General features: G+C 48.6%; 1 protein-coding gene across 1 annotated transcript in view; it reads right to left on the reverse strand.

The window, feature by feature from the left end:
- CLVS1 (clavesin 1) overlaps positions 1-7,142 on the reverse strand; it is a 69,430-nt gene extending 62,288 nt beyond the window's left edge. The window contains exon 1 of the mRNA XM_054179248.1: positions 6,949-7,142. The gene's annotated coding sequence lies outside the window, so the exon portion shown is untranslated. The remainder of the gene's footprint in view (positions 1-6,948) is intronic.
- Positions 7,143-12,588: the final 5,446 nt, after the last annotated feature.

A 12,588-nucleotide genomic window follows, 5' to 3' on the forward strand; every position in this document is an offset into this window, starting at 1 on the left:
GAGAGGGAGAGGGAGAGGGAGAGGAGACTCGAGGTTCTGAGAGGTTCGGAGAGGAGAGGAGAGGAGAGGAGAGGAGAGGAAGAATCTGGTTTTAAAAATGAAAAGGAAATCCCTCAGCGCCAGACAGACTGTATTGTATTTGTAGAAAGCTGTTTGGGGAAGTTATGAATTATTTATGGTAAACCAACCATTTCACTCAGCTGCTCCCCTGGGTCCAACATTCTCATATCAAACAACGGGGCAGAGCAGCAGCTGGAGCATTTCCTCCTCAAAGTCATGTTGTAGGACCTGGAAGTCAATCAGATAAGGGATGCCCAAACTCCCTGGTCATGGATTAAAACTACAGTTTCAGTGTCACAGCTGCAGCCCCAGGAAGAGATCCCAAATTTTGAATAGAGAGTTTCTGCCTGGTTTGCTCCAAGGACTTTTGTGGAGGAAGATGAGCATTTCATGTAACAGCAATAGGAGTCACAGTTGGTGGTGGGTGATAGAAAGAAGGGTTTGTTAAGCAGCCTCTTTCTCTATTCATTGTGGAGCTGGAGTGGGGAAGGGGAAGGCCAGAGTATCTGCTGATGGATTAGCCTGGGAAAACTTGGGAAAGGGCAGAGCTGGGAGGAAAGGAGCCTGGTTGTCTTGGAGAAGACGGAGAGGAGAGGAGAGGAGAGGAGAGGAGAGGAGAGGAGAGGAGAGGAGAGGAGAGGAGAGGAGAGGAGAGGAGAGGAGAGGAGAGGAGAGGAGAGGAGAGGAGAGGAGAGGAGAGGAGAGGAGAGGAGAGGAGAGGAGAGGAGAGGAGAGGAGAGGAGAGGAGAGGAGAGGAGAGGAGAGGAGAGGAGAGGAGAGGAGAGGAGAGGAGAGGAGAGGAGAGGAGAGGAGAGGAGAGGAGAGGAGAGGAGAGGAGAGGAGAGGAGAGGAGAGGAGAGGAGAGGAGAGGAGAGGAGAGGAGAGGAGAGGCCCCGAAGTTTGGAGGCACAATCTCTAGGTGTAGGGTATTCAATTCCTGAAGACTTGAGAAGGTGGATTGCATGTGAGGGCTCTGGAGCACAAGCCTTCTGAAGAGCAGCTGAGGGAACTGTGGTTGTATAAGTACTGAAAAACCACAAGAAGCTCTTCCCAGAGCCTTCTCCTCTCCAGGCTGAGCAACCCCAACTCTCTCAGCCTGTCCTCACAGCAGAAGGGTTCCAGTCTCCAGGTCATTGTTGTGGCCTCCTCTAAACCTGTTCTAACAGGCCCAAGAACTTTGGCAGTTAACTGTGACCTTTCAGTGGGATTCATCTATTCTCCAAGATTTTATGGGACTAAAACCTTTCCTTCCACTGCTCCTTTTCTGACTCCCAGCTCCAAGGTGTTCCTTTGGAAAGGAGACAAATTCATGAGAAGTCAGCTGTGTCCCTTCCAGAAGAGCACTGGATTAGAGGAGAGAGATAAATTCAGATTGTCTCATAGGATCCCCAAGCATTTAATGACAAAAAAAATTGGCTACATATTTTCATTAGTGATATTCAGAGCTCCCTTCCAATCCCTACCCTTCTGTGAGCCTGTGATTAAAGTTTCCTTCTCATTTTACTTTATTTAAGTGGATTAGCATCCTTCATGGCCAGGATGATCCCAAGCTGGGGGAAGACACAATCCTCTCCTGCCAGTCATTGTTGCCAAAAAGCAACTTACAAATGCTCAGGCTAACCAAAGATGCACAGTGCAATGAACTTCAGAGTTTTCTGGTAGTGAGCTGGGCTGCAGCCATGGGTTAGAGCTTGCAGGAGAGCATCTATAGATTATCCTGCCCTAAAATACTTTATGGGGGTGATGTTTTATGCTGCAAAAAGAATCCAAACTTTGTCTGAACAATGCTGTTGCCATCTGAATCATAACACAAATCACAGGGTTAGGAAGCCACTCGAGCTCCACTGGCTTCAAGGAGTCTGATTTACATCAGGGGATGATTTGGTTCTCCCCCTCCTTACCTCTGACAATAAATTCAATGCTTTATGGCTCCCCCAATTGTCATTGTGCTTCCTCAAATGGTACTGATTTATTCTCACCCCCAAAGGTATTGCAGCACCTTCTCCATTTGCAACCCCTCCCACACAAGGCAATTTCTCCTTCTCTTCTGATGTTGAGTACAGCTCTGATCCACCTGCCAATGCTTCAGATGTTTACATCTCTGCTCTGGGGTTCTTTTTTTGTGTTGTTTTCCCTTTTTTCCAGATGAAGATGTTGGCCTTTTGCTTCCTATCTTGACTTTCACCGCTGTGTGTTGGCACACTAGACTCTTTGTTACAGTCTCAACAGCTGTTTTTCTCTGCTGTGACTCTCCATTCCCAAAGGACTATTTGCTCTCCTGATGCCTTTTCACAGTCACTTACAATAAATCATCCCTCCAAAGGAACAAGCCCCAGCTTTGACCAAGGAAAAATAATTAGCAGAGGTTTAAAACACAATGTACTGATGGGGGGGGGAGGAAAAAAAGGGGGGGAAAAAGGGGTGGAAAAAGGGGGGGAAAGGAAAACTTCCCCTAAACTGTGGTGTCACATGCCACTTTAACTTACTCATTTCCAGTCCCAACAAGAGGATGACAGGAGAGAGAGAGAATGGCTTTGGGATGGGTAAAATACTAAGTGAGATGCAGTCTCCAGACAAACAGCTTCTGTTTTGGCCTGGTCCTCAAAAATTAACTACAGGTAATAATAAACTGTCTGGTAACACCAATTAACTAAAAGGAAACCAATGAAGGAAGTCTATATAGCACTAAAGGAAATCAATGAAGGAAGATGTCAATATGCTTCACTGCTCTCTCTCCATTGTCAGCTTCTGGATCAGCATTCAACCTCTATTTGCTCTACATCCCCTGGCCAAAAACCTGCTCTCAGTAATGATGAAGCTTGTCTGGATCATTTTGTTCCTGCCTTCTTGGCTGTTCCTCCTCTTGAAGCACTTTCCTCATGCTCATGTGGCCCTTCCCCATCTACTCCAGTTCCAGAAAGATTTTAGTTGCTCTGTCCACCAAGTGTTTTCCCTTTGTTCCAGAGCTGTAAACCATGTGGAATTTTATTACCAGAGCTCTCAAATGGGGAGGGCTCTAGGGTTTGACCCTCACCTGGCATTAACAAGCATCACTGTTATGTTTTCTCTCATCAAAGAATGATAAGGGTTGAAAGGGACCTCTGGAGATCATCTAGTCCAACCCCCCTGAAGGGTCACCCACAGCAGGTTGCCCTGGATTGCAATGTCCATGCAGGTTCCCATTGACTCCACCAGTTCTCTGGACAGCCTGTTCCAGTGCTTCATCCCCTTCAACATAAGAGAGGTCCTGCTCATGCTTAGGTGAAACTTTTGATGTTCAGCTTTGTGCCCATTACCCCTTGTGCTCTCCCTGGCCACCACTGAGAAAAGACTGGCTCCATCCTTCTGACACCCACCCCTTCAGTATTTATAAGCACTGATAAGATTCCCCTTCAGCCTTCTCTTCTCCAGCCTAAATAGCCCCAAGTCCCTCAGCCTTTCTTCATAAGAGAGGTGTTCCAGTCCCCCAATGATCTTTGTAGCCTCTTGAGATCTGCACCCAGACATTTATCCCTAACTCACAGACATCCAGTTCATTGTAATCTGATATTCCCTTGTGGGTTTGTTTTCCCAGTGGAGGAACAAATCAGACTGAAGGAGTTTATTTCTGTTCTAGTGATCTCATTGAACAAACCCAAGAACAACCAAACAGAAGCAACCCACAAACCAAACCCTAAAACCTATTTGGAACTCCTCAAACTAAATCCTCAGAGCAACATTAGGAACAAAAAGGGACTTAAAGCTCCTCTGCCAGCAGCTATGTGAAGTCCTGTTCACTGAACTTCCCACTCTATAAAAGACTGATGCTGCTTCTTATTTAATAGCAAGGTCTGATGTCACATCTTGTTTGTGTATGTGCCAGGCACCACAGCAATGGGATGGGAGAGAGAGCATAATACTTCCCAGACAAAAAAATAGCATAACTGTTTGAGCAAGAGCAGGCTGGAATTGATGATTGCATTAGCTTAGGCTTAGTTTGAAGGAAATCTTCTCCATCCTCCTGTGATCATTTGTGTTTGAACTGCCCTGCTCTTCTTCTGGAGGATGAGGAGGCTGCTGTTACGTGTTTCAAAGAAACATCCTCTGTCTCCAAAGCACACAGAGGTTAAACAATTATGACTCAGTGTTCTGGGCTGGATTCTGCAGCTCTTCCATTGCTGAACTCAATTGCACTGCACACGGTACTGCTCAGCAGCACTTAGGGCTGCTCAGTGTAAGAGCAAATGCTCTCTGCACCAGGAATGATGGTATCACGAAGTAAGAAGGTTTGGGGAACGGGCTGCAATCTCTTTCATTGTTTGGCATGTGCCTTACAAGAAAAGACTTTGGTAGCAGCGGTTTTGCAGGAAGCAACCCAGAGTTCCAGAGCTGGATGAGTCAACAGAATTCTTGACACCACCGGCGGCGTTTTGCAACCGACGCACATCAGAGCTGATTCTGCTGGCGACCTCTCTGAACACCTCTAAACTTCAAGCTGCAAGCCATGGAAAGCTCTGTAAGGTTAGCTCATGGCATGAGGAAGCAAAGCTTTACCTTGGCTACGCAGTGCATGGCATAATGCTGTTATGTAATGTGTCATTTGGATGGTGGCATTGCATTAACTTCCAGTGCTGGAGAAAATCCCTGCTCGGATCTGATTACCCCGAAAGCACATGAAAGCAGCCTCCCTGTAATTGAATTTTTTCCCTTCCAAATATGATCCAGTCACTGCTTGCTGATGGACAATAGGTAGCCATCTGCTCCTTAACTTTGTTGCTCCTGGAGCTTGTGTAGAATGAGGAATCAGCATTTTGCAGAGGCAAAGCTCCCTCCCAAAGATCTCCTGTGACCTTCTCCATCCTTCCAGGATTCAACCATCACAAATAGAATCAAAGCCAGGCCAGCAGCACACATGGGTTTCCTCCAGCCATTATTTGCTTCATGTTTGTTTTTTTGTATGAAACCCTCTCTGAGCATCACTCACAGCTTGCAAAGACCACAACTTAATTCCTGACTTCCTGCAGCAAAGGCTCTACAGGGTAGGAGTAAATCACCTCACTTCTTCCCTGTACCCATTACTCATCAGAAAGCAAAACACTTGACTCATCTGGTACATCCCCCCCTCTCCTTAACCCCTCACCCTGCTTTGGGTTGAATGACCCTGGTCAAAACAGGCATCAATTTGCTCAGGAGCAAACAGGTATCTGCTGCTGTTTGGCAAGCTCCTATCTGTCAACACTTGGCTGGAGTCTTTACTTGGTTCCTTCACTCACACTTTTAACCCTTTCCCCTCCATCCTGGCCACATGTCCCAGGCTCTCAAATTGGATCAGGAATTCCCCTTTCAACTTGTGCTTTTCCCCTTGCTTGCCCAGATCCTGGGCTGCTGACCTCATTTCTTCTAGCCCCCAGTGTTCTCTGTTGGGGAGTATGGAGGCTGGTGATGGAAGACAGGAGGGGAAGAAGGGGGCAGGAAAGTGGGGAATGGGAGGAAAAAGGGGCAGGGAGGAAAGGAGGCAAGGGAACAGGGCAGGGAGGAGAGTAGACAGGGAAGCCATAAAATAGGAAGGCATGAGGCAGAGCAGCAGGGCAAAGACAACTGGAGGCAGAAGAGGCAGGGCAAATAGGAGGCAGGAAGCAGGGAGGAGAGGCAGGGGAAGCTGAGGAGAAAGGGGAGTTAAGTGAAGTAGGGCAAGCAGGGCAGAGAGAGAAGAAACAGGGCAGGCAGGGGAAGTAGGACAGGCAGGATCAGGACAAGGAAGAGAGGCAGAGCAGACAGAACAATGGAGGCAGAGGGCACTGAGGCAGGAGAAGCAGCCAGGGGAGGCAGAGAACAGAATAAGAAGGCAGGGAGAGAGCAGGCCAGGTAAGAGGCAAAAGAGACAGTGAGCAGAGAAGGAATGGATCAGGAAGGGGAGGCAAGGGACATGGAAACAGAGGAGTCAATCAGGAGTCAATCAAGGAGGCAGATAGGGCAAGCAGAGCAGGCAGAAGGTAAAGAAACTGAGGCAGGGAGCTGAGCAGAGAGAAAGCAGCAGTCAGGGAGGCTAGGCAGGCAGAAGGCAGTGGACACTGAGCTATGAGCAGGGGAAGGAGGTGGGTAGGGCAAACAGAGCAGACAGGAGGCAGGTAAACTGAGGCAAGAGAGGTGGGAGAGGCAGGGAGCAGGGGGCAGGGTGGACAGTTATCACACACAGGGAGCAGGGCAGGCAAGAGCAGAACAGACAAGGCAGACAGCAAGCAGGAGGTAGCAGGCAGGGACGGAGCAGGGATTGGGCAGGACCAGGCCATGAACAAGCAGGGATCAGACAGAAGGGACCAGGCAGAGATCAGGGCAAGACCAGGCAGGATTAGGAGGGATCAGGCAGGAAACAAGGCACGATCAGGCAGGGAACAGTCAGGACAGGCAGGGATCGGGCAGCAGGGTAGCAGGGCAGGACCAGGCAGGGATCACTCAGAATCAGGCTGCAGGGATCACTCAGGATCAGGCAGGGCAGGCAGGGACCAGGCAGGATCACTCAGAACCAGGCATCAGGAATCCGGCAGGCATCAGGCAGGCTCACTCAGGATCAAGCAGGACCAGACAGAATCAGGCAGGGTCATGCAGGACCAAGGAGGATGGGGTAGGATCAGGCAGGGCAGGCAGATATCACTCAGGATCAAGCAGCGGGGATCAGGCAAGACCACTCAGGACCGAGCAGGGTCAGGCAGAGACCCGGCAGAGATCAGCCAGGATCAGGCAGCAGGGAGCAGGCAGCGGAGCCGGGCGGGGCCGGCCCGGAGCTGTCCGCCCCGCGGTGCTGAAACGCCGCAGCCGGGGCCCGGCGCTGCCGGCGGCGGTTTTCACCGCGGGGGGGTGGGGGTGTCCCGGGGAGCCCCGGCGCAACCCGAGCAAAGGCGGCGGAAATACCTGAGAGCGGCCGGCAGCCGGCGGGGCTGCGGGGCGGGAGGGGCTGTTCCCTGCCGCTGTCCTCGCTGCTGAGCTGGCTGGCTGAGGAGCGGTCTCCCGGCTGCCCGGCTCGGGCTCGGATCTCTCTAGAAAACTGTGAATGAGCGAGCGGCATCCGCGGGGCTTGGGCTTGGCTTTGGCTTTTTTTTGCTGCCTTTTTTTTTTTTTTTTTTTTTTTTTGGTAGGAGGAGTGTGCACCAAAGCCTGGGTCCTTCCACTCGGCTGCCGCCGTCCCCCTGGGTCCTAAGCCCTCCTGCCGCCCGCCCGGCTGCCTCCCAGCGCTCCCAGGCTGCGGGCTCGGCCCCCCGGCCCCGCCAATGCCGAGGGAGTGGTGACAAAGGAGCTGCGGGAAAGCGGCGGCGGCGGCAGCGGCGCCGGGCGCTGCGAGCTCAGCAGAGCAGGCTTTCGGCGGGTGCCATGGTCCTCCCCGCCTCGTTTTCTCGCATCATCCCTTTCTGGGTGAAGCTCGAGGAGGGCACAACCTCCTGCGGCACCGGCAGCAGCCGCGGGAAGGGCGATCTCCGTGGGTGATGTATTATTGATGGCTTCCCTTAATGAATATGGCAGCCTGGGCAGATGGGAGAAGTTCATCTGGGTCAGACTGCAGGTACATCTAGCTTCAGGGTGTTGTCACCACCGACAGCCACAGCAAACGTCTAGTGATGGACATAAAACAAAGACAAGCTTCACCTCTGCACTCCCCCAGCCCCTCTCCCAAACATGTTCAGTTCAGGAATTTCTCCAGCAACGTGGTGCCCGTGTTTTTAGGACGAGTCTGTCCTCCTTGAACTTTCACAGTATCTCTTTAAACACCTATACACTTTTAGATCATTCCATAATGTAATGTCCTTTGACAAGGAGCTCCACAGGCCATCTGTCTACTTCACAAGCTATCACCTCTCCCTCTTCACAGGGATCTGTGAGCTCTAGCCAGTGCTGGAGACAGGGCAGGAGGAGAGAACTCTCATTAAATTAGGTCCTGAAAAATCACTTTCTGTGTCATAGAATCACAGAATTGTCAGGGTTGGAAGGGACCTCAAGGATCATCCAGTTCCAAACCCCCTGCCATGGGCAGGAACACCTCACACTAGATCAAGTTACCCAGAGCCACATCCAGGCTGGCCTTAAAAACCTTCGGGGATGAGGCTTCCACCACCTCCCTGGGCAACCTGTGCCAGTGTCTCACCACCCTCATAGGGAAGAATTTCTTATGAACCTCCTGAGACCTGTGCTAAGGTGCACTTGGAAGACTTTTGGCCTTGGCAACCAAATTCACACTCAGCTGCTCTTATCAACACAGAGAACCCAAACAAATGTACCATCAAAATGCATTTCTTCTTCTGTTACCCCATGCATTGTGGAATATAATTCCTGGGAAGGGTTGGATCAAAGCCAGCTCACTGGCTTGGTCTGTTTTGAACATCCCTTTTGAGTCAGCTACTGAAGGGTCTTGCATAGTAAAGAGTTGGGTGATCAATGATAAAGATCCAGAGCAACATCTGAATAAGAAATGGCTAAGGACAGCAGGGAGTCCTCACCATGGGGGGGGAAAAAAGAAGAGATGGACAAGTGTAGATAAAATAGTGGTGTGTTTTCATCATAATTTATAATGCCTCATGATAATGAGCATCATGGGGAAGATTAAATGGAACAATCTCTCACTATCCTTTCCAGCTCAAGGAGTAGGAGAAATGAAACCCACTAGGGGCTAGCTTTGAATCAAACCAAAGGACATCCTTCTTCATGAAAGATTTAGTGAAGATGTAGCATTCATTTCCATGGGAATCCAGGCTGCAGAGAAATTGTTGGAGGAAAAATCCATTAAGGGCTTTTAAACATCAAGTCATGACCTTTGGCTCAGGAAGTCCCTGTGCCACAGATTGCTGAAGGCTGAGGGAGTATTTGGGAAAGAATGATTATATCCTTGCCCTGCTTTTATACTTTCCCTTAGCTCTCCACTGCTGATCACTGCTGGGCATAGGCACTGGGCTAGACAGACCTTTGGTCTGATCCAGTACTGGCTGCTCTTACGTTTTCATATATAGACTTGGAGAAGGTGAACACAAGAGGAACACTTCCAGCTTTGCTTTCCCTTGGAAGGGGAAGAGCCAGTGGCTTTGGAAGCAAGGAGAATGGTTTCATCCTGTCTGGAAGAGTTTATATGCAGACAGAATCCCTTGGATTTAGAGGAAACCCCACAATATTCCTGAGCAAAGGCCAGGGAGATCCATGGAGAAGATTGTGCTTTAACAATGATTTGCATGCAAAACCACTCACTTAACCCCCAGCAAGCTGAAAACGGAAAGACGTAGTATTAGCATCCTGCACCCCAACCTCACTGACTGGAAGAGAAGAAGCAGCAGCTCCAAGGCAGACATCTCCTCCAAACTCTCACAAGAGCCTTTGTCCCAGCACTTGATGGGAGAGCACTCCTAGCCCCAGGGAAGGTAGCACTCAGCCAGGAAGTGGTCTCATTACATCCTTGTTTTCTGCAGAGAGAGATCAGTTTGGAAATAAAACCAACATGGACTCTGTTTTCATCATCCTGTGGCGAGCTTCCACCCTTGCACATATGATAAAGATTAATGCAGTAGCTACTGTAACTATGCAGTGCTTCCCTGGGAATTGTTAATAACATTAAGTGGAATGAGCATTGCTCTATAAACCAACTGCCTCAGGCACTCCAGGCAGCTGCCAGCTTTGACATATGCTTAATATTTAGAGACTTAGTATTTTTATCTGATTTGTTAATTAAGGTTGGGAGGTCCTTTTTCCCCCCGCCTTAATGTTGTTGTTGTTAGGTCATTGACAGGTTGCCCAGGGAGGTTGTGGCTGCCTTCTCCCTGGAGGTGTTCAAGGCCAGGTTGGATGAGGCCTTGAGCAACCTGGGTTGGTGGAAGGTGTCCCTGCCCATGGCAAGGGGGTTGGAGTTGGATGATCTTTAAGGTCCCTTCCAACCCAAACCATTCTATGACTCTGTGTAGGACAATCCTGTGTCAGAAACAAGTCTTTAAACACATTACAGCAGAGCCTCATAGTGATCCCACCTCAAATATTCTGAGGTTTCCTTCTCATCACTGCTTCATCACTTTCTTTCTGCAAAGCCTACTCTGTACTCTGAAAGCATGTTTCAAGTTTTCTCATCCTCTGGATCCATAGAATCATAGAACTGTTGAGGTTGGATGAGACCTCTGGGATCATCAAGTCCAGCCACGGAGTTCACAGCCCCACCACTGCTGCTGCCACTAAAACACATCCCTCAGCACCACATCCACACATGTTCTAAACACCTCCAGGGTTGGTGACCCCACCACCTCCCTGAGCAGTCTGTTCCAATGCCTGAGAACCCTTTCTGTGAAGAATTTTTTCCTAATATCCAACCTGAACCTCCCTTGAAACAACTTGAGGCCAGCACCAGAACAAGAGGACACAGTGTCAAGCTGCACCAGGGGAGGTTTAGAATGGAGGTAAGGAGAAAATTCTTCCCAGAAAGAGAGATTGGCCACTGGAATGTGCTGCCCAGGGAGGTGGTGGAGTCACCATCCCTGGAGGTGTTCAAGAGGGGATTGGATGTGGCACTTGGAGCCATGCTTTAGTTAGTGATGAGGTGTTGCACTTGATGATCTCTGAGGTCTTTTCCAACCTTATTGATCCTACGATTCTATGATTACCTCTTGTCCTGTCGCTTCTTGTATGTGAGAAGAGACCAACCCCCACCCTGGTCCAGCCTTCTTTGAGGTAGCTGTAGAGGGTGATGAGGACATTTTACTTCTGAAGTTATGACTTCAGAAACAGCCCTGTTGGAGGTATTAAGCCTTCATTTTTATAAAGGCATATCTAGTAAATTAGTAACTCCCTTTGTGATGTGGACAGGCTGGAGCTGCAGCCCTGTCTCATTTTGCAGTGTTGAGTATGCAGAGCTAAGGGGAGACAAATTTCCCCTAGCCACAGTTTGTCACTGAAGGCATTGGAACAGAGCAGTTTGGAAGGGGGAGGATATTTTGTGCAGCCTTTTCTGAAAGTAAACCAGAACTTTGCTATTAAATGTAGTCTAACCTGGCCTTCCCTGTCATCACACATATTGATTCTCTTCTTTAATGAAGAGCAGTGAAATAACAAACTTGGGAGGAGAAGGTGTATTTTGAGCACAGCAGAAAGGAGCTGTGTACACCAACCACAAAAGCAGCCAGGGAAGAGCAGAGAGGCTGCTTGCTCCATGGTCTGGGTATGATAAATAGTTCCTATGGAATCTACTCTCTTTGCAGCAGAACATTTTGTCTTCACTCAGTGACATTAAACACTGCTGGATTTTTGACTCCCAAGCAGTGCCATGGAGCTGGTTTGAGCATTTTTTTTCAGCTCTGGTGCTGTTTTCTCATTCCCACAAATCCCCAAACCACTGAAATGGAGAGAGGCTCTTTCCAAAGGCCTGCAGTGACAGGGTGAGGGGCAAGGGTTTGAAATGAGAGAAGAGCAGATTTGGATTGGATGTTAGGAACAAGTTCTGCACCAGGAGGCTGCCGGAACACGTTGCCCAGGGAGGTGGCTGAGATCCCATTCCTGGAGATATTGAAGGTGAGGCTGGGCAGGGCAGGGCAACCTGATCTGGTTGAGGAGGCCCCTGCTGACTGCAGGACTTGACAACCTTTGGAGGTCCCTTCCAACCCAAACCATTCTATGATTCTATGTTTCTATGATCCTATGGTTCTATGATCCTATGATTCTATGGTTCTGTGGTTCTATGGTTCTTGATCCTATGGTTCTATGATCCTATGGCTCTATGATTCTATGGTTCCATGTTTCTATGGTTCTGTGGTTCTGTGATTCTGTGATTCTATAGATCTATGATTCTATGGTTCCATGTTTCTATGATTCTATGGAGCTATGATTCTATGGTTCCATGTTTCTATGTTTCTATGATTCTATGGTTCCATGTTTCTATGATTCTACATTACCCAGAAAGATATTGATTAGTGTTTGTGAATGTTTTGCATGCACAAGTAGGGGAACAGATCTTTGGTGCAATCCACTGTATTTTTAGAGTAATTTTCTTTCCCCAGCCTGATTTCTGCCCTATTTGAGATGTTCTTTGCAGCCTGTGAATAGGGGATTTGAGGAAGGAGGCAATATTGGGTGACCCTGCATCTTTACATTTTCTTTTGCTAGCAATTTGCTGCAAGTTTCTAAAATGAAGAGCCAATTTGAGTAATTAATTGGGAGCTCATTCTCTCTTCTTTTTTCTTTCCTAATCCACAATTACCATCTGCTATTATTGCCTTTGCAAAGTAACTGCACTGGAAGTCCCAGCAGAGTTCAAAAGTAACGATGCTCAAACTGCTTAAACCCAAGCAATCATTATTCTTAAGGGGGGCAAGCAACTCTTAGATCACAGTTCAGAGGGATTCATGTTATAAATCCTCCCAGGCCTCCTGAACCTTTAAAATGCTGAAAAATTTATAATCAGGAATGCAAAACACATGCAAATGGATTGTTCCTATGACTTATTTAAAGAGGAAGGCCCAGGTTTTGCCATTTTTTTGCTCTTGATGGGAGGAGAATTCACTCTTCATGCTGGGTTTTATAGATAATTGTCTCCTCTGC

The sequence above is a fragment of the Dryobates pubescens genome, chromosome 3 (genome assembly GCF_014839835.1).
Source record: "Dryobates pubescens isolate bDryPub1 chromosome 3, bDryPub1.pri, whole genome shotgun sequence".
In the NCBI taxonomy this organism is placed as follows: domain Eukaryota; kingdom Metazoa; phylum Chordata; class Aves; order Piciformes; family Picidae; genus Dryobates; species Dryobates pubescens.